Genomic DNA, 22,977 nt, shown 5'->3' with positions numbered 1-22,977 from the left:
AAAAATCCAACAAATGCCATATGAGTTACAATTTTTTAGGCATACTATATTGTTAATCCATGATATTGTAACAAAGTCTATTTACATTAAGAATCTGCATAAGAAGGTGGGGTAAATCTTTGTTTTTCAAAATCTTGTTCCAAATTTTTTTAAATGTACAAATGTTTGACTTGCTTATTACTTCTTTATAGTTAATAATAAAATAATAATAATTAAAAATAAAGTTATCATTGAATTAGTTTTTATGTTTTTTCTATTTTTTTACTTATTTAATGTATCATGTAGCAAGTGTTTGAATATGACTACACTAATTTAATCATATATTTTGAAATTATTAGTGGTGAAAAAATACAATGAAATATAAATTATTCTTCCTAAAATATATATTTTAATATTTAATTTAATTTTTTAAATCAAATGTTAAAATATTCTTAAAATATCCTAAAATTTAACCTAATATTTTAAAATACCCTAAAGTTTAACCTAATAGGATTATGTGTATGAAAGAACCACCATCATTATTTATGTCACCAAGGTCAACATGTCTTGTGAGCGCTATAAAATAGGGCGTCCTCAGTAGATTTATAAGGATCGCAATAACTCTGTCTCTTTGAAGGGATTCTTATTATTATTAGTAGAGGTGACATTATTTCATTTTCCATTTGAAGGATTAGTGTTGTAGGTGCCATGACGATCACTTCGCTTGCCTTTGCTTTGCTTATAATGTCACTGCTCCTTGTGGTGCCCGCCCGGAGTCCACCATGTACACCGACTAGGTTGAGTGACTTCATAGGAACCTAACGTACTCTGATATTTGTAAGAACTGCTTGCCCATCACAAAATCAAGCATATGAACTTCACTCCTTACCATCCACAAGCTAATCTGCAAGAGGAGGTGACCAACAATGCAGTGGAGAGTATCTCAACCAAGGTAGTGAACAACAACACGAAGGATTTGGAAGAGAAACTAGTGGAGGCCACGTGGTCTTATAATACAACATGGAAGACCACCAATGGATTTACACCCTATGAGATGATCTATGGGAAAAAGGATTTGTTGTCGATTGAGTTTGAATATAACACATTGAGTATATGATGCAGGAGCATCCAACTCAAAGGGAATTATTGTAAATAATAGACATAGGGTCATGCATTAGTTTCTAAATTCCAAGTAATTAGATATTCTCAAATAAAACTAGGAGAGCTTTTAGGCATAAAGGAGTGGATGTGGATCTTTAAGGGATAAGGATAGCTTTTCTATTTTAGAATAGGAAAAAGACAGAATAAAGCCAAAAAGATGCTTTTTCCATGTGTATGCATTGCATGAGCTTTAGTTGAGTGATTTTAGAGCATGCTAAGTTAATAAATTAAGAAGCCTCCAAGGCATTAGGCAGAGGAGAAGTGTGAGGAGTGAGTGTGAGAAGTTCTCCTTGGGATCCTTCGGGCAGTTTGTAAAAGGGCCATGGATTTGCATATCTCGCCATGAATATAACTGTGTGAATGTTTGCTTTATGTAATTATAAGTATTTCGAATTGGAGCATTCTAATTCTGTGCATGATGGCAGAAATCGATGTTTAATGGCTCTTATTTGTTTTCTCATGCGCACATGCTGTGGAATAGTTGCCTTCGTTTGATGTATAATGACTTAACGCGCCACGATGAATGGTCTCCTTACAAGCTCATGAACATGCCCATGTTTCTGTGCTAAATGAACTTGTGATGTTTAAACTTTGGAGCGACTAAAGATGATCGGGCTGGCGTAGCAGAAGCGTATTGGTATGGTAAATGTGTCGCTGTAGCGTATTAAAACTTCACCCATATATTATGTTTATATTGTTTATCTCCAATTTAAAGACGAGTGTGGACATCTCGGTTGTCGGCGTATTATATAACCTTTGAATATTCACTAATTATATACCTGTTGTATGTTTAATTACCGAGGAAAAGTGGTGCGATACGCCTGTTATGCGGTGCTTGATTATAAAACATGACTGTTGTATATATATGGCCTCGTTTGCGTAAGGAGGAGGCGTAGTAATCGTGGGCATAGAACCGTATGCAGTTTGAGGTGTAGTGCTATATGACATAGCGTATGTATACACATTTATTATGCATTGAATCCGCCTAGCATAAAATTTGAAAAACGCTGTATTATTATGTTGCATGCGTATCGCTATTCTTTTGATATTAAATGCATATGTGGCATCGTTCTTAATGTACCACCGGTTTCTGGTCAAGGGAAATTATTTTAAATCCAACGCAGCGTAACAAAGTTCTGGAGAAGAGAAAGATCCTGGTAAAAGCGGCTTGGGAGCGGCCTGGGCTGCATCAGGTGGTATCAGAGCTAGAATGCTCAGCTGAAGATATTTGTTCTTTTTGAGAATTGAAGTGTGATGAATGATTTTTTTATGTGATATGCAAACTCCACAAGTGAGCAGGATTGCAAAAGAAGACAGAAGACAAGATCATGCAAGGTCTTAAGAGGTGAGATAATTTTTGATTTAAAAATTTATGAATTGAGGTTTATGGTTGCAGAGAAGTGGCAGTGAACCTAGAAAATCCAATAAGGAATTGGATAGAGAGGACAACTGAAGTGTTCTCAGGAGAGAGAAGGAGATTGCAGAAGCCTAGAGGGAGCAAAGGTGTTGCTCAGAAGAAGGTTCTAGACAAAGGACCGTGCTTACCAAAAGACTAAGTAAGGAGAGCTTAGTGAGGTAAGATTGCAGCCAGGAGGACTGACTGTTGCAGAGGCTTGTTGCAGAGGAGAATCAACAGAGGTTGAAGAAAGTTGCAGAGGAGAGAAGCCTGAAAGAGTAGTAGAGGATGCTCAAAAGGTTCCAGCAGAGGACCAATGATTACCAAAAGACCAGATCTGGAGGGAAGGATTGGTGAGGTAAGTGGCAGCAAGAGAGGTTGCTGTGGTAGAGGCTTCATGCAACTCATAGGTGAGGAACTCATGGTGAAGGAGAAGATGACTACTGATAGTCATGGCAGAGGTTCAGGAAAAAGCCACGGTAGAGGACATAAGAAAGAGGATGCCAAGGTAAATGGCAAGAAGACAAGTCCATAGGAAGTTGAAATTGAAGAATACATCTGTGAACCAGAACAAGGAGAATTTCTGGGAGATAGTGAAGATGAAGGCTTGAAGACTAAAACTTCAAGTAAGACCAAAGGGTCATATGGTTTTAAATCTGAAAATTTGTGGATGTTTGCAGGTGAAAGACAAAGAAATGGGATGACTGCAGGAGTTCGAGAAAGAGAGATTGCAGTAATGAAGGTACAATTGCAGGTACTGGAAGAATGGCTGCAAGAGCAGAAAGATCAAAATGGAAAATGGATCTTTCCACTGAAGGGAAAGAGAGTGATTTGGCGACAATTGCAGAGAAGGTTGAAGCAAATTATGATTGCCTTGTTGAAAAAGGGACTTAGAGTTCTTGCGCCATAGTTGGAATTTGAAATTCCCGCATGCAGATATATTAAGAGAAAAATGTTGAAGGAAGTAGTCAAGACTGAAAAGTCTCATAATTTAAAAACTAATGAGTTGTGTATGTTTGCAGGTACAGAACAGGAAGATAAACAAACTTTAGAGTTTGTGCAAGAAGAGTTGAACCTGAAATCTGTTTAGATCGGTAATGAGTTAGCAAGATCTCAGAAGCAGATGGAGAAGAAGGAGTCTAATCAAGATGTTGAGGCAGAAAGAGAAGGATCTGGTGATGATTGGTCAAACACTAGTGGAGCTATAGAAAATCATGTGAAATTTCCAAGGTCTACTCCTAATGAAGTTGTTGAATTATATAGAAAACTAGATCTCGAGAGAAGAGAGTTGGAGAGATAGAGGACTGATTGGATGGAGAAACAAGGGAAGAGACTCTTTATGAATGACAATCATAAAGCTGAAGATGGTAAGAAGGAAGGACTAGCTAACAGTCTCATGGTGAAGGCAAATCAGCATACTGATGTGCTGATTGGGATGGAACAGCATACTGAGGTGCTGGCAGAGGAAAGTAAGGCACTGATGCCTTGTGATTTTAATTTTAACATGTGTTCTGTGAATGCAGGTATTATCGCAGGTGCTGAGGAACACTTGACTGAGTTGAGCAGTCAAATAAAGGAAAAAGAAGTTCTTTGTTCCAGAAAACAAGAGGGGGTGGATGATTGGGTGGCAGTAAGAATTGAGAAAGTCAGAACAGAGACCAGCATAGAGGCAAGAAATCAGCAGCTTGAAGATTTATTGGACAAGGAAATTGAATTAATCAGAAGAATCATGCTGAAAGTGTCTCAGAAAAAGACATCAGCAAAGAAGAGAAGTAGCAGAAGAAGCAAGAGGAAAACAATAGAAGATTGCAGGAGTGCGGCTAGTGCAGCAAAGCAACATAAAGTGTGGAGACCTGGAGAAGAACAGACAAAAGAAGCGGCAAATGAAAAGTTATAGTACAAGATATGGGATCTAGGCAAACATGGAGCTGAACACATGATCAGGAGATCATGAAATCTTTCTACCTTGGGAGTATGATGCGGGAGCATCCAACTCAAAGGGAATTATTGTAAATAATAGACATAGGGTCATGCATTAGTTTCTAAATTCCAAGTAATTAGATATCCTCAAATAAAACTAGGAGATCTTTTAGGCATAAAGGAGTGGATGTGGATCTTTAAGGGATAAGGATAGCTTTTCTACTTTAGAATAGGAAAAAGACAGAATAAAGCCAAAAAGATGCTTTTGCCATATGTATGCATTGCATGAGCTTTAGTTGAGTGATTTTAGAGCATGCTAAGTTAATAAATTAAGAAGCCTCCAAGGCATTAGGCAGAGGAGAAGTGTGAGGAGTGAGTGTGAGAAGTTCTCCTTGGGAGCCTTCGGGCAGTTTGTAAAAGGGCCATGGATTTGCATATCTGGCCATGAATATAACTGTGTGAATGTTTGCTTTATGTAATTATAAGTATGTCGAATTGGAGCATTCTAATTCTGTGCATGATGGCAGAAATCGATGTTTAATGGCTCCTATTTGTTTTCTCATGTGCACATGCTGTGGAATAGTTGCCTTCGTTTGATGTATAATGACTTAAAGCGCCACGGTGAATGGTCTCCTTACAAGCTCATGAACATGCCCATGTTTCTGTGCTAAATGAACTTCTGATGTTTAAACTCTGGAGCGACTAAAGGTGATCGGGCCGACGTAGCAGAAGCGTATTGGTATGGTAAATGTGTCGCTGTAGCATATTAAAACTTCACCCATATATTATGTTTATATTGTTTATCTCCAATTTAAAGACGAGTGTGGATATCTCTGTTGTCGGCGTATTGTATAACCTTTGAATATTCACTAATTATATACCTGTTGTATGTTTAATTACCGAGGAAAAGTGGTGTGATACACCTGTTATGCGGTGCTTGATTATAAAACATGAATGTTGTATATATATGGCCTCGTTTGCATAAGGAGGAGGCGTAGTAATCGTGGGCATAGAACTGTATGCGGTTTGAGGTGTAGCGCTATATGACATAGCGTATGTATACACATTTATTATGCATTGAATCCGCCTAGCATAAAATTTGAAAAACGTTGTATTGTTATGCTGCATGTGTATCGCTATTCTTTTGATATTAAATGCATATGTGGCATCGTTCTTAATGTACCACCAGTTTCTGGTCAAGGGAAATTATTTTAAATCCAACGCAGCGTAACAAAGTTCTGGAGAAGAGAAAGATCCTGGTAAAAGCGGCTTGGGAGCGGCCTGGGCTACATCAGTATGGTAGCCCAACTATGTTTGGATCTCAGTCATGCAAAAAAATAAATATTGTTCCATTTGAATGTCTTGGATGAATATAGAATGTAGACCCTCCTACATACAGAGATAGTTCAACCTCAGAGGAAGATCTGCCATGATAGACATATTAAGGAGAAGCAATTTCAAGAGGGGTACTCGGCATTGTTATGTTATTCTAGGTATATAGACTTCAAGTGCAAGCTAAGGACAAGATGGCTCAGACCTTATGTGGGTGAGAGATGCCATGATAATGGTTTAGTGCAAATCAGAACTATATATGAAAAAACCATTCCATTGCTTGTTAATGGACACCGATTAAAAATGCACAAGAGGCCTTTATCAAAGTAAGATTTCATAAACAATATCAATAAGAGAGTGATGATGGTGGAGCAAGTTCCACTCCTCCCTTATCAGGTCATTGAGAGAAAGAGAAAAAAGAATAAGGATTTAGGTGAAAATCTTCCCTAAGGCACCAAGGGAAAACATCTATAGTGAAAACCTCTCTTAGGAAACCTAGGTGTTTCTCAAAAAAAAAAAAAAAAAAAAGAGAGAGAGAAAAAATTTATTTGTACGTGGGCAAGGAAGACAATCAAGAGCAAAGAGAGGATCCAAAGGGAACCCTGCCTCACACCTATCCATCTACTCCACTCCTTACCATGCATCCCTCCTTCAATTCCATTGTTTTTTTCACTCCATTGCTTCAATTTAGGTGATGCCTGTGTTTCCTACATGATCCCCTAAAAACCTAGAGGATGATCCTATAGGAATTACAGTGGCCCAGAAAGCCTACAAGAAACAATGGTGGCCGTATGGATGTTTCTCCCTCTTGGTTCCTCATCTTGATGAATCTTCCTTCAAGAGATCAAGCTTCTTTTGAAGGACCCTCTCTCATACCAATTGTTAGGAAAAATATAGAGAGGGGGCGGGGGAAGGGGGTGAATTGGTATTTTAAAACTTAATTGAACTTCTTGTTTTCTATTTATACTTTTTTATGTGAATTTAATGGAGTAAACCTATATATGTATGCTACTATTATGTAAACAACCAACATATATCGAGTTAACTATCTTTTCAATGAATTATTCATTATTTTAACTTGAACCAGTGTATGAGTCCTTCATTGGGAACTAGTTAAAGAGTAAAAAAGTGTAGTAAGAACATAATAAATCAACACACATAGTCAACACATATGAAGACCAGGATTTTTGGGTGGAAACCCAATGTGGGAAAAATCCACCTCTCATGTTGCCTATGTCTTCTCTTAAAAAAGTATTCTTTACAAACTTGTACTTGTGAAGAATCATATGAGTATAGAGGAATCCACCTACAGAAGGCTACAACCTTCTGCCATTTTTGAGTACCTACTAGAAGGGAGCTACAACTCCCTTATCTTCAATTCGTTGTGGATCACTTTTCATAATGTTTCAAACTGGATCCAGTTGATCAACCTGTAGTCCACTTTTGATCAAATTTTCATACTAGACACACTACCATCAAGAAATCACTGAATCAACTAAAGCAAATCAATCACATGAATCTCATTGCAACAAATCAATTGAAACCAAAATAGATCATGTCAATGTACTTTCAATAATCAACCCATTCTTTGTTACTAAAACCAATTGTTGCTATAACAAACCCTGATCAACAACATGTGAGAATATATACGTTGTTGTCATACCCATGTATATACACACTTTCAATGAAACATACTTGCGTACAGATCTCGAAACAATGAACCCCTAAACTTAATCATTGCACTACTGAAATCAATCATAGGAACATCTATCCTTCATCATAGATTTCTGATCTATTTAGAGATCATTCACACCAATTCAATATTTCATTTACAAACCTTTAAACTTCATGAGGACTATCACATACTGATTATTTTGAGGAAGACCTCATCAACATACAAAAACACTCATAACAAGACTAATCAAACATCATTAATTTCACATACTTCAGAAACCCTAGCATATGTACGTCACCCTTACAAAATACATCCATGTGTGTACACGCATTTCACGAAGCATACCCACGTACAGATCTTTCCATCATACATAATTGATATGCAACTATATAGAGGCAGACCTGCATATGTCGGTGCCTTTATTGAGAAAAACTAGCATATCGATATGTAATTATTGACTCATTCCTTTGTTGCACAACAAAACTTCACTCAAACCCAAATCCTGGAAAACCTAGTAACAACCAAAATTTAGCACATTGTTATCACAAATCAACCCATAAACAAATCATGTAGCCATTTCAGATCTACAGGATTTGATCCCACATCACATTCCTTGTGCAACCTTATTTCAGTTTAAACAATTCATCAATAGCCCACTATTTTTACACCAAACACTTTGATCTTCATCTCCTTTTAAAGCTTAGGCTTTATTGAATACCACAAGTCAAATCCTTAGTAATGTCGATGGTATTCTTAGACGGGATCAAACATCCATTGTTGCACTCATTACTATGGGTCAATACCATGGTAAAGACCTTGGGTAGTTAGGATACCATGGTGCAGAAATTGTACATGCTTTTTCTTCTTAACACCCACGTATGTATGTGGATTTGCTTCACAAAACCCTCATGTATTTATCAAAATATCACCTTCATCATTCTTCTATATCTTGACTGATATGTCTTTGCCCAAACTCTTTGTCACATGTGTAGCATCTTGTAAAATCATCTTGTTATCATCACGTTCACAAGCTTCATCAAGCAGGTTGTCATCAAGCACAACACATGTGTCATAATGCCAACATATTAAGTAAAGAAGGCTTCCAATCATGGACCTTTACATGGTCTAGTTTTCTTCTAAAGACTCATCATCTCTATTGAGCTTGCATGTGTTTGTCATGGAAGTGCTCATTGGTCCACAACTTTCCATACAAAACTTCTTTAATACTTCTTTATGGTACTTGGTCTATGCATTTTTCTAATGGATGAACCTACAAACCAAGAATGAATGACAATTACCCCAACACAAAAATTTCATCTTCCTTTCAAATGTTAATTGCAAAACACTTTCTCATAGCGTTAGTATCACTTCCAAAAATTATGTCATCTAGATAGACAACAATGATTAGTAAGTTGTCAATTTTAGTGTTGATATAAAAGTTCCTATCTGTTGCCCCTCTCTTGAAGCATTGTTGTTGAAGATATTTATCCAATCTATACTACGAGGCCTTAAGTTCTTGTTTTAAACCATACAAATATTTCATCAATCATCACACATAATCCTTGTCTTCTAATAAATGAAATCCTTCCGTCAACTCAATATATAATTATTCTTGTATTTCTCCATTTAGAATGACAATTTATATGCATATGATAAACATTAAACCCTTTAGAGATTATAAAGGTTAGGAAAATTCGTATTTCCCCAAGTTTGGATACTAGAAAAAACTGCCTCTTCAAATTCCACACCTTCGATTTGTACATATCCTTTACATACAAGTATTTCATTCTTCCTTACTATGTGTCCATCTTCATTCAATTTTTTTTTTGTATATCCACTTGGTTCTAATTACACTTTTTTCCTTACGAATTGGAACATAATCCCATGTCTCACTCTTCTCAATATGTTCTAGTACTTCATTCATAACTCTTAACTTAATTTTCAGCTTCACTGGCTTGAGGAAATTTTTGAGGTTCCATGAGGGATAGAAGAGCTAGGCTAGCCTCGCTTATTATGCTAACAAGATTCCTTCTAGTTTGAATTGATGATTCCTTATCTTCAAGAATTTAGATATCTAGATGACTCATTTGGTGATACCTAGACAGGGATTTTGGATTAAATGGTTCACCTTCTTCTTCTTATTCCTCATCATGCTCTTCATTTTGATTTTCTTCTTCGTGTGCTCATTGATAGTTGTTTGGTTGTGCCTAGGTTCGAGGAAACATTCTATCTATCGTTACATCAATACATTCAACAACCTTACATGTCCTTTTGTTGTGACATATATATACATTGCTTCTATATGCATATCCAAGATACATTATGTCCTCAAATATGGAATCAAATTTCCCTAAATCATCTTCGTTTATCTTAATATAGAATTTTCATCCAAACACTTTGAAATGTTTAACAATGGTTAGTTTACCTTCCCATAGTTCATAGGGTTTTTTAGTATCATTACCCTTATTTTTTCTCTATTCCAGATACAAAATATTGTGTAAACAAATTCTCCCAAAAATCTATCTTATAATTGAGCTTCAATTAGCATGGTTCTTGCCATTTATTTCACTGTTTGAATTTTTATTTCGGCCACTACATTTTGATGTGGAGTTCTTGCAATAATTTGTTGTCTTGTAATTCCATGGTGCTCAAAAAATATGTTAAATTCATGGGAAATAAACTCACATCCTTTATTGGTCCCCAAGAAATTGTTTTCTAGACGAGTTTCATTTTCAACTAAAGGCTTGAATGATTTGAATTTCTCAAAAGCCTCATATTTTTCTTTGAGGAAGGTAACCCGTGTCATTCTCGTATAATAATTGAGGAACATCATAAAATACCTTTATCCTTTCAATGTTTAAGTTTTAATATTAATTATTAAAAAAATTAATGTATGAGTTGAAGATATATGCATTTCAAAAAATGTTACAAGATTCTTAACCATGGAGATTCAACCCCAATTTACCATGGAAATTCTTAATGTGTAAATATTTTTATTACAATAACATGCACCAATAACATGATTTATAAATAAATCATAAATTATTTCATAATACTCTTGAATATTCCTCACCTGTTAAATCCTTGACATCCCCTTATTACTTATTGATAGTTAAATTGAAAATATGGAAGCCTTATTCCAAAATAAATACTCCAACAAGTATGCTTATTTTGCAATAGGGATTCCATTTTTTTAATTTAATTATCAACAATTATATGGTGGATGGGGGCAATTTAATCTCTAGTTCCTATCATCCCCATGTTAAGTATTGATAGTTAAATTAAAAATATGGAAGCCTTATTCCAAAATAGATACTCCAAAATGTGTGAATAGGGATTCCATAGTTTTAATTTAATTATCAACAATTATTTGGTGGATGGTTGAAATTTAACTTCTAGCCACTATCCTAAAATATTTTTAAGAGTAATTATAAATCAAAGATTGATATTTATATCAAAAGTAGTTATGCTCTTTTTACTATTTTCATTAAATTAATTAATTTAAAAAAAAATCATATGAACATGTGTCATATCAATATGAATTATATCTTTTTGAGCATGTGGTACTAGTAAGTAAAGTGGGGGTAAATCTCTATAGTTAAGAATATTTCTATGTGTTTTTTGAATTTTTATATGGTCAACTCATATATTAATTCTTTTTATAATTAATATAATAATAATAATCTAAAATAAAGTTATAATTTAATCACTTTTTATGATTAATTATTTATTTATAAATTTTGGTAGTGTGAGATGTATCATGAGGTGAGTTTATATGGAATCCCTAGTTAGTTATTAAGTAGGCCATAGAGATTTAAACTCCATGGCATATTCTATAACATTGCATATTCTAAAACATTCTTAGTAGTAGAAAAAAAATCAAAGATTGAGGTTTATTTTAAAATTAGTTATCCTCTTTTATTTAAATTCATTGGTTAAGTAAATGCCATGTTTTTTGGATATGTGGAGTTAGTAAGCTATGATATTGTTAAAAGTGAATGATTTTCATGGTTAAGAATCATGTTGAATATTTTTTTATATGTATATATGTTGTCATATTTATTTTTTCTATGATTAAAGTTATAATTTAGGTAATTTTTATGTCTTTTTTAAATCATAGCAATTTTAGGTGTATTTTTTTAAAGAGAATGTAAATGTTGTATTTATATGCAATTTTGTTTGTGGATAACAACAAATCCATTAAGGAGTGTGTATGTATATAGACCAAATGCTCATTAAGAAGAAGGCAATCTCAATGTTTTGATTGATAGTACCAAGAACATGGAAATATGCTATTGAAGAGAACCGTTCACTTGCTTTACTAATTCTTTTTATATGACTTCTTAATGTCTTTTTCCTTGGAGAGGAGAACTTAACTAAATCTTGATTAAGAAGGAGGAAGTCTCCCAAAAAGTGAGACACTTTCGTTGTTTCTCATGTATCACCCCATGAATACTTTGAAACTTTAACTTCCAACAATCCAAGGTGAATTATGAAATAATTATTTTGATATTGATCCATGTTTACTAGTCATTACATTGATATCTATGTCTATTTTGAGATAGGATTCCCACAATTTTAATTTAATTATTAATAACTATTAGGTGGATAGTAGTGATTTTACCTCCACAAATATTCTATAATATTCATAGTAGTAAAATAAATCAAAAGTTTATATTTTTCTCCAAAGTAGTTATGCTATTTTTATAATTTTAATTAAATTGATTAATAAAAAAAAATCCAACAAATGCCATATGAGTTACAATTTTTTAGGCATGCCATATTGTTAATCCATGATATTGTAACAAAGTCTATTTACATTAAGAATCTGCATAAGAAAGTGGAGTAAATCTTTGTTTTTAAAAATCTTGTTCCATATTTTTTTAAATGTATAAATGTTTGAATTGCCTATTAATTCTTTATAGTTAATAATAAAATAATAATAATTAAAAATAAAGTTATAATTAAATTAGTTTTATGTTTTTTTCTATTTTTTAATTCTTTAATGTATTATGTAGCAAGTGTTTGAATATGACTACACTAATTTAATCATAGATTTTCAAATTATTAATAGTGAAATAATACAATTAAATTTAAATTATTCTTCCTAAATATATATTTTAATATTTAATTTAATTTTTTAAATGAAATATTAAAATATTCTTAAAATATCCTAACACTTAACCTAATATTTTAAAATACCCTAAAATTTAACCTAACGAGATTATGTGTATGAAAGAACCACCAACATTGTTTACGTCACCAAGGTCACCATGTCTCGTCAGCGCTATATAACGCTGTCTCTTTGAAGGGATTCTTCTTATTATTAGCATAGGTGAAATTATTTCATTTGCCATTCTAAAGAAAGCATTAGTGTTGTGGCTGCCCTATGAAAATTTGATTTGTTTTATTTTTATAGGGGATATTGTTATGTCTTTTTTATGAATGTTTATATGGTCAACTCATATATTAATTTTTTTTATAATTAATATAATAATAATAATCTAAAATAAAATTATAATTTAATCTCTTTTTTTGAATATTTATTTATTGATAAATTTTGGTAGTATGAGATGTATGATGAGGTGAGTTTATACGGATGTCTTAGTTAATAATTAAGTAGACTATAGAGATTTAAACTCCATGGGATATTCTAAAATGTTACATATTCTAAAACATTCTTAGTAGTAGTAAAAAATCAAAGACTGAGGTTTATTTTAAAATTAGTTATGCTCTTTTATTTGAATAAATTACTTAAGAAAATGTCATGGTTTTCTAGATATGTGGACTTAGTAAGGTATGATATTGTTAACTGTGAAGATCTTCATGGTTAAGAATCATGTTACATGTTTTTTTTTTATGTATATATGTTCTCATATTTATTTATTTATTTTTATGATTGAAATTATAATTTAGGTAATTTTTATGTTTTCTTTAAATCATAGCAATTTTAGGTGTATTTTTTTTTTTTAATGAGAATGTAAATGTTGTATTTATATGCAATTTTGTTTGTGGATAACAACAGAACCAATCTTATCTATATCTTCAAACAAAATAAAATCCTTGTAACTTATTTATACTATAGTAATGAGAACATGGAAATATGATATTGAAGAGAACCATTCAATTGCTTTCCTAATTCTTTTCGTAAACCAATTGTTGATTAAGAAGGAGGGAGTCTCAATGTTTTGATTGATAGTACCAAGAACATGGAAATATGCTATTGAAGAGAACCCTTCACTTCTTTCCTAATTCTTTTTATAGGACTTCTTAATGTCTTTTTCATTGCAAAGGAGATCTTAACTAAGTCTTGATTAAGAAGGAGGGAGTCTTCATGTGAGACACTTTGGTTGTTTGTCATGTATCACCCCATGAATACTTTGCAAATCTATCTTCCAACAATCTAAGTTGAATTATGAAATAATTATTTTGATATTGATCCATGTTTACTAGTCATTACACCTATAGGTATGCCTATTTTGAGATAGGATTCCCAGAATTTTAATTTAATTATTAACAACTATTAGGGGGATGGTAGAGATTTTACCTCCACAAATATTCTATAATATTCATTGTGGTAAAATAAATCAAAAGTTTATATTTTTCTCTAGAGTAGTTATGATATTTTTTTAATTTTAATTAAATTGATTAATAAAAAAAAATCCAACAAATGTCATATGAGTTACAATTTTCTAGGCATGCCATATTGTTAATCCATGATATTGTAACAAAGTCTATTTATATTAAGAATATGCATAAGAAAGTGGGGTAAATCTTTGTTTTTAAAAATATTGTTCCATATTTTTTTAAATGTATAAATGTTTGACTTGCCTATTAATTCTTTATAGTTAATAATAAAATAATAATAATTAAAAATAAAGTTATAATTGAATTAGTTTTTTCATATAGTAAGTGTTTGAATATGACTACACTAAAATATAAATTATTCTTCCTAAAATATATATTTTAATATTTTAATTAATTTTTAAAATCAAATGTTAAAATATTCTTAAAATATCCTAAAATTTAACCTAATATTTTAAAATACCCTAAAATTTAACCTAACTCGATTATGCAAATGAAAGAACCACCATCATTGTTTAGGTCACCAATGTCTCACTTGATAACAGATTGATAACGATCAGAATTCTTTTGACATCTGTCCATGCTTCCTTTTTAGTACCTATTGTAGCATTTATATCCTTTTCTTTTAGAGAAGTATCCAACGAGAATTCTTTCATCATTTATAGGTTCAAACTTTCCAAGTTCATTATCATTACTATTTATATAACATTTACTTCCAAATAATCTAAAATGCTTAAGAGTTGGAGGTTTACCAAACCATTATTCATGAGGATTTTTGTCACTGTTTACCAGAACATGAGCTTTGTTGAGGATATTTGCTGTTGTATTTGTTTAGTCTCTGTAGAATCTGTGAGGTGTTCCAGAATCATCAAGCATGGCATGTGCCATTTGTTCGAATGTTTTTTCATTCTTTGTGCCACTTCATTTTGTTGAGGGGTTTAGCTATAGAAAATTGCCTCTTGATGTCATGTTGTTCACAAAAGTAAAAAAACTCATATAAATTCTCCTCCTCTATCATATCTAATACATTTGATTTTCAAATCTAACTCATTTTCTACTAGATATTTGAAGACTTTAAATTTATTAAATGATTCATATTTATGTTTTAATAAGCAATTCCAACACATGTGATTAAAATCATCAATGAATAATATGAAGTATTGTTCCATATTTATTTCTTATACGACCACACAAATTATTATGAATAACTTCAAGTGGATTACTTGAAGTACCATCTTTGGCATTAAACAACACCCTAGTTTTCTTACCTAATTGACATGATTTGCTTATGGTAATTTCTGAGAACTTCTCCCATTCTGTTTGACTTTTGTAGTTGAATGAAGCTTAGGTGTCCCTATCTTCTATTCCAAAGCCATCTTTCGTCTAATTTTCTCAAGTAACAATGTTCTAAAGTGCCTTCTAAGAGAGACATTAACTGGAGTTCTCCTTCCCTTTATTATGATTTTACCTATATCAAGATTCAGAACCACATAGTTCTTTGATATAAAAAAATATTCCCCTTATCACAGACACTGAACAGGTTATGTTTTAATCCATCAACAAATAAAACATTTCCATCTTTAACTTTTTCTCTTAGAAAGATAGTTCCTTTTCCACTGATAGCAAAATTATTTCCAAAGGTTACATTCTTTTCTTTATTTATTTCATTAAAGGACATAAAATTATGTTTATCACCTATCATACGCTTTAATCATCCACTATCTATATACCACAAATTTTCTTGATCTTGTGCATATACATCTAAACCACAACTTTTAGATTCCATGGTCTTCTTCTTCCATACCTTAGATGTTGTTGCCTTGAGTTCATTTTGAGGTGTTGATCACATTTTTCTCATGCATTCATATTATTTATGCTGAAATTTGTTGCAAATGGAACACTCATTTTCATCTTCAAGAGGTGAGAAAGTATTGTAAGAGTATTTCTTTACCCCAATCTCATTATTTTTATTTATTGCTTCTCTTGTCATGATAGTTTTGTAAGCAACACCTTGAGCTACCTTATGACCCAAATTATGAAAATTGAAGCATTGACCATTAAAGTAAGAGTTTTTGGGAGTATAATACCTTCTTGTGTGTGTTTTCCCTTTGATTGTAGTAAGGGAAATTTACTTGAGAAGTGTTTGATCATTTATTCATTTGCTTATGGTTGGAGTTTTGTTGACTACTTCCTTTTAGTGCATTGAGATAGCTTCTTGTACCTATTTGAGAAGGATTTACAGTCTTTGATCATTAGTATCGAAGACATGTTTTTATGAGAGGAGAGAATTTCACTTTGATGATTTCATCTAAGTTTTCAGATCCTTTAGCAAACCTAACATTTCTACCTTTCGTTTTCTCAAGTTCCTTCCTTAGACTTAATATTTATAGTTCTGACTTTTGATTATGCTTCTTCTTTTCTAGGATTTTTTTATTTAGAGCTTCTTTTGCTAATGTATCTTCTTCCAAACAAATTTTATGTTGAATTATTTCTTCAATAAAATTATCCTTTTCTTCTAGGGCATCCATAAAAACATCATGAGTCTCATCAATACATTTACCTTCAAATGCCCTAAGTAATTGATATTCTTGATCAAAATCACCTTATTCGCCATTTGAAATACCATCACTATCTTGATGAGTGTAGAAGCTTCTTTTGTTTTCATTCTTTCCTCTAAAATTTTATTTTGTTGAATTCTCCCATTTATCATGATTTTCTCTATAAGGACATTTCTTAGCATAGTGACCAACTCTACCACAAGAAAAACATTTGAAGGAAGCTCACCTCTGAATCTACCTACGTGAAGTTTCTTCATGAAATTTTCCTCTTCTTCATCTAATACATAACCTAGTTCCTTAGCTTCCTCATTTTATTTTCCTTTAGAAGTAGCCTTGAATGCAACTTCTTTGATATTCTAGGAACCCTCTTTTCTAGTTTCATAGGTTGTTAGAATCCCATGAAGCTGTTCAATAGTAAGGTTCCTCAAATCCTACATTTCTTCAATGATAAAGACTTTTGAATCGAATTTTGGAGATAGATACCTTAATATTTTCTCAACCATAAATGTTTCTTTTACTCCATCACCAAGATTTCTCACTGAATTCTAAAATTTTGAAGTTTGTAACACTTTACCTTCGTGTCCCTTTCATGAATTTTGATGACCTTATCCCATATAGCTTTTGTGGTATTCATCTGCCTGGCTTTAACAAATTCTAATTCTGCCAAGCTTCGTAACAAGGCATTGCTAGCCATACTTTTGTTTATGCTTCATATGCAGGAATGGTTGACGGATACTCATAACCTCATTCAACAATTCCCCAAACATTAGGGTAAGATATATTTCTTACCTTCTAAAAAAATAGATTGGATCCATTAAACAATGGTGGTCCGATGGATGTTTCTCCCTCTTGGTTCCTCATATTGATGAATCTTCCTTCAAGAGATCAAGGTTCTTTTGAAGGACATGCTCTTATACCAATTTTTAGTAAAAATATTGAGAGGGGGCCGGGGAGGGCCGTGAATGGGTATTTTCATATTGAATTGAACTTCCTGTTTTCTATTTAGATTTTTTTACACGACTTTAATGAAGTAAACCTGCTTATGTACACTACTATTATGCAAACAACCAACTTATATCCAGTTAACTATATTTTCAATGAATTCTTCATTATTTTAACTTGAACTAGTGTATGAGTCCTTCATTAGGAATTAGTTAAACAATAAACAAGTGCGGTAAGATAATAATAAATAAACACACATAGTCAACACATATGAACATGAGGATTTTTGGGTGGAAACCCAATGTCGGAAAAATCCACCTCTCATGTTTTCTGTCTTCTTTTAAAAGAATATTCTTTAGCTCTCATGTTTTCTACGTCTTCTTTTAAAATAATATTCTTTACAAACTTGTGCTTGTGCGGACTCATACAAGTATAGAGGAATCCACATGCAAAAGGCTACAACCTTCTCTCATATTTTGGTACCTATTGGAACGGAGCTACAACCCGCTTATCTTCAATTCCTTGTGGATAGCTTTTAAGAATGTTTCAAAGTGGATCCACCTCATCAACTTGTAGGCAACTTTTCATCAAATTTTCATAGTGGAACCACTACCATCACGAAATCATAGAATGAACTAAAACAAATCAATCATTTTTTTTTGCTTGATTAAGAGTAGTTCCTTCTATTTCATTATATCAAGAATAAATTTATAGAATATACAAAAACCATGAACTCCGAGTGGTCTCAGGAAAGCCAAGGGCATGGTGCCAAAGTAAAGCTCCACCCCTCTACAACAAACAGCAATACTCTCTCAAAACAAACCTTAGGATGAGCCAAAAAAAAGAAGAAAGAAACAAAAGCAAAAACAAAAACAAAAGCAAAAACAAAAGCCTAATCAAAGGCTCCACTATCCACCCACATCTTTATTGCGACAAGCCCGACAAGACTCATGGCCCCACAAAAAAGCACATATAGATCTCACTGTTAACACAACCCCACAAAAACAGATAGCACAACGAAGTATGGCACCACACTAAATGTGCGAAACTTAACTCGCGACGGAGGGTGCTTTCATCACCCCACCCTGTGCCAACATATTAAGTAAAGAAGGCTTCCAATCATGGACCTTTACATGGTCTAGTTTGCTTCTAGAGACTCATCGTCTTTATTGAGCTTGCATGTTGTTTTCATGGGAGTGATCCTTGGTGCAAAACTTTCCATACAAAACTTCTTTAATACTTCTTTAAGGTACTTGGACTATGCATTTTTCTAGTGGATGAAACTTGCAAACCAAGAATGAAAGATAGTCCCCCCAACACAAACATTTCATATTCCTTTAAAATTTTAATTGCAAAACTTTTTCTCATAGCATTAGTATCACTTCCAAAAATTATGTCATCTAGATAGACAACAATGATTAGTAAGTTGTCAATTTTAGTTTTGATATAAAAGTTGCTATCTCTTATCCCTCTCTTGAAGCATTGTTGTTGAAGATATTTATCCAATCTATACTATGAGGCATTAATTTATTGTTTTAAACCATACAAATATTTCATCAATCATCACATATAATCCTTGTCTTCTAATAAATGAAATCCTTTAGTCAACTGAACATATAATTATTCTTGTAGTTCTCCATTTAGAATGACAAATTATCTGGATATGATAAACATTGAACCATTTAAAGATTATAAAGGCTAAGAAAATTCATATTTCACCAAGTTTGGATACTAGAAAAACTGTCTCTTCAAATTCGACAGCTTCGACTTATGCATATCCTTTACATACAAGTATTTCTATGTTCCTTACTATGTGTCCATCTTCATTCAATTTTTTTTTGTATATCCACTTGGTTCCAATTACATTTTTTTTCCTTACGAATTGGAACATACTCCCATGTCTCATTCTTCTCAATATGTTCTAGTACTTCATTCATAACTCTTAACCTAATGATCATCCTAAGTGGCTTGAGAAAATATTTGAGGTTCCATGAGGGATAGTAGAGCTAGGCTAGCCTCGCTTGTTATGCTAACAAGATTCCTTCTAGTTTGAATTGATGATTCCTTATCTCCAAGAATTTATATATCTAGATGATTCATTTGGTCATACCTAGACTCGGATTTTGGATGAAATGGTTCACCTTCTTCTTCTTATTCCTCATCATGCTCTTCATTTTGATTTTCTTCTTAGTGTGCTCGTTGATAGTTGTTTGGTTGTGCCTAGGTTCGAGGAAACATTGCATCTGTCGTTACATAAATACATTCAACAACCTTACGTGTCCTTTTGTTGTGACATATGTATACCTTGCTTCTATATGCTTATCCAAGATACATTATGTCCTCAAATATGGAATCAAATTTCCTTAAATCATCTTCATTTTTCTTAATATAGAATTTTCTTCCAAAGACTTTGAAATGTTTAAGAGTGGTTAGTTTACCTTTCCATAGTTCATAGGGTTTTTTAGTATCATTACCCTTATTTTTCCTCTATTGAAGATATAAAATATTGTGTAAACTAATTCTCCCCAAAATCTATGTGATGATTGAGCTTCAAAGAGCATGGTTCTTGCCATTTCTTTCATTGTTTGAATTTTTCTTTCAACCACTCCATTCTAATGTGGAGTTCTTGCAATAATTAGTTGTCTTCTAATTCCATGGTGCTCAAAAAATATGTTAAATTCATGGGAAATAAACTCACATCCTTTATTGGTCCCCAAGAAATTGTTTTTTAGATGAGTTTCATTTTCAACTAAAGGCTTGAATGATTTGAATTTCTCAAAAGCCTCATATTTTTCTTTGAGGAAGGTAACTTGTGTAGTTGATGAACATCATAAAATACCTTTCTCCTTTATGATTAAAGTTATAATTTAGATAATTTTTATGTCTTTTTTAAATCATAGCAATTTTAGGTGTATATCTTCAAAAAAGAATAAAAATTATTGTCACTTATTTATAGTGTAGTAAGGAGAACATGGAAATATGATATTGAAGAGAACCATTCAATTGCTTTCCTAGTTCTTTTCTTAGAACAAATGTTGATTAAGGAGGGAGTCTCAGTGTTGTAGTACCAAGAAAGTGGAAATATGCTATTGGAGAGAACCATTCACTTTCTTTCCTAATTATTTTTATAGGACTTCTTAATGTCTTTTTCCGTGGAGAGGAGACCTTAACTAAATCTTGATTAAGGAGGGAGTCTCCCATAATAATGAGACACTTTGGTTGTTTGTCATGTATCATGTCATGAATACTTTGCAACTTTAACTTCCAACACTCTAAGGTGAATTATGAAATAAATATTTTGATATTGATCCATGTTTACTAGTCATTACAGCCATAGGTATGTCTATTTTGAGATAGGATTCCCAGAATTTTAATTTAATTATTAATAACTATTAGGTGGATTGTAGAGATTTTACCTCCACAAATATTCTATAATATTAATAGTGGTAAAATAAATCAAAAGTTTATATTTTTCTCCAAAGTAGTTATGCTATTTTTATAATTTTAATTAAATTGATTAATAAAACAAAAATCCAACAAATGCCATATGAGTAAATTTTTTAGGCATGCAATATTGTGATATTGTAACAAAGTCTATTTACATTAAGAATCTGCATAAGAAAGTGAGATAAATCTTTGTTTTTTAAAATCTTGTTCCATATTTTTTTAAATGTATAAACCTTTGACTTACCTATTAATTCTTTATACTTAATAATAAAATAATAATAATTAAAAATAAAATTATAATTGAATTATTTTTTTATGTCTTTTCTATTTTTTTACTTCTTTAATGTTTCATGCAGCAAGTGTTTGAATATGAATACACTAATTTAATCATAGATTTTCAAATTATTAATGGTGAAATAATACAATAAAATATAAATTATTCTTTCTAAAATATATATTTTAATATTTAATTTAATTTTTTAAATCAAATGTTAAAATATTCTTAGAAGAGCCACCATCATTAGTTACGTCACCAAGGTCAACATGTCTGGTGAGCGCTATAAAACGGGGGCGTCCTCAGCAGATTTAAGGGATTCTTATTATTATTAGCAGAGGTGACATTATTTCATTTGCCATTCGAAGAGATTTCATTTGCAGCTGCCATGACGATCACTTCACTTGCCTTTGCTTTGCCTATAATGTCACTGCTCCTGCTGCTGCGCGCCCAGACACCCTGTACCCCGACCGGGATTTCTGACTTCACAGGAACCTGTAACGTCGGCGGACAGAGTCTAACGTACTCTGCTGTTTGTAACCTCGAAACAATCCCAGACGAGGACTCTTTCTTTGGGACTCTGGGAAACCTGCTCGGAAATCTGAAATCAGCCACGATCACGCCCTACAAGACGTCGGTTGCGGGCAGCGGCGGCTCACCCACTGCCTACGGGGCAGCAAACTGCACCGCCCTCAGTCCTTCAGCCTCTGTGTGCACCGCCTGCCTCACTGCCCTCTGCGACTCGGTGCTCACCATTTGCAGCGACGGTCTCGGTGCTCAGATGTATACTGCTGACTGTGGCATCCGCTACGAGCAGTACGACTTTTAGCATGCATCTGGTATCTTAGTTGCATGTCTGGTATTTTAAATAATAATAATCATTTAAACTAGTTTTTTTTTTAATTCAGCAAGATGGCATGTATCTGATGTTGTAGTAAGTATTTTGATGGCATAGATTCATCAAATAATGAAATAAAATATGAATTATTATTTCTAACTTATGAGTGGGCGAGAAATGCACAATTTGTCATTAATAAAATAGAATTTTGTTTATTTCAAACACAAATTTTACTTTTTATTTTTTATTTTTATTATGTGTAAGGTATCAAGTGAGTATCTTTATTTTCATTGTAAACTGCAATAATTTAGAGCTAGACAAATTGATTTGCATGGGATTAATCAATTTTGAATTCAAACCTTATAAAAAGGGGCTGAATATAACTTATTTTTGAGTTTGATTTTAGTTTTAGTTTTTTTTTCTTCTTTTCTGGTTGCCAATATTTGTATTTCCATGTCTACAGAAACTTTCACAATGCAAAATCCCTCAAAAGTATGACTTTCGTATTGGGCTATTTAATTATTTTCTTCACATGTTATACTAGTTTTATGTTTGTATACAAATCCCATATCATGCTTGTTAATCTAAAATGAATAATAGTTATTTGGGAGACCACATATGTTATCCATCTCATTAAGTTCTTTGAAAAGTTATTTGATTTCGTTTTATATTTATATACAAATCCCATATCATGTTTACTATGAAATATTTTGTGAATTTGAAATGAATAATGGATTTTGGCATTCTATTAGAAAGCATTTTTAAATGGTAGAAATTTTATCTCAATGGAATATCCTAGAATATTCATAGTAGTAAAACTAATCAAAAGTTTATATTTTTATCTAAAGTAGTTATGCCTTCTTTTTCATT

General features: G+C 32.5%; 1 pseudogene; it reads left to right on the top strand.

Annotated features, from left to right (window-relative positions):
- The first annotated feature begins 21,657 nt into the window (after positions 1-21,657).
- On the top strand, positions 21,658-22,098 carry LOC149256722 (antifungal protein ginkbilobin-like protein pseudogene; annotated as a pseudogene).
- Positions 22,099-22,977: the final 879 nt, after the last annotated feature.

This window comes from Pinus tabuliformis, chromosome 7 (assembly GCF_031772625.1).
Source record: "Pinus tabuliformis cultivar Carrire ecotype Pingquan chromosome 7, CPIR1, whole genome shotgun sequence".
Taxonomy (NCBI): Eukaryota; Viridiplantae; Streptophyta; class Pinopsida; order Pinales; family Pinaceae; genus Pinus; species Pinus tabuliformis.
Note: the sequence above shows the minus strand (reverse complement) of the source record. Positions and strands in the feature narration are given on the sequence as shown.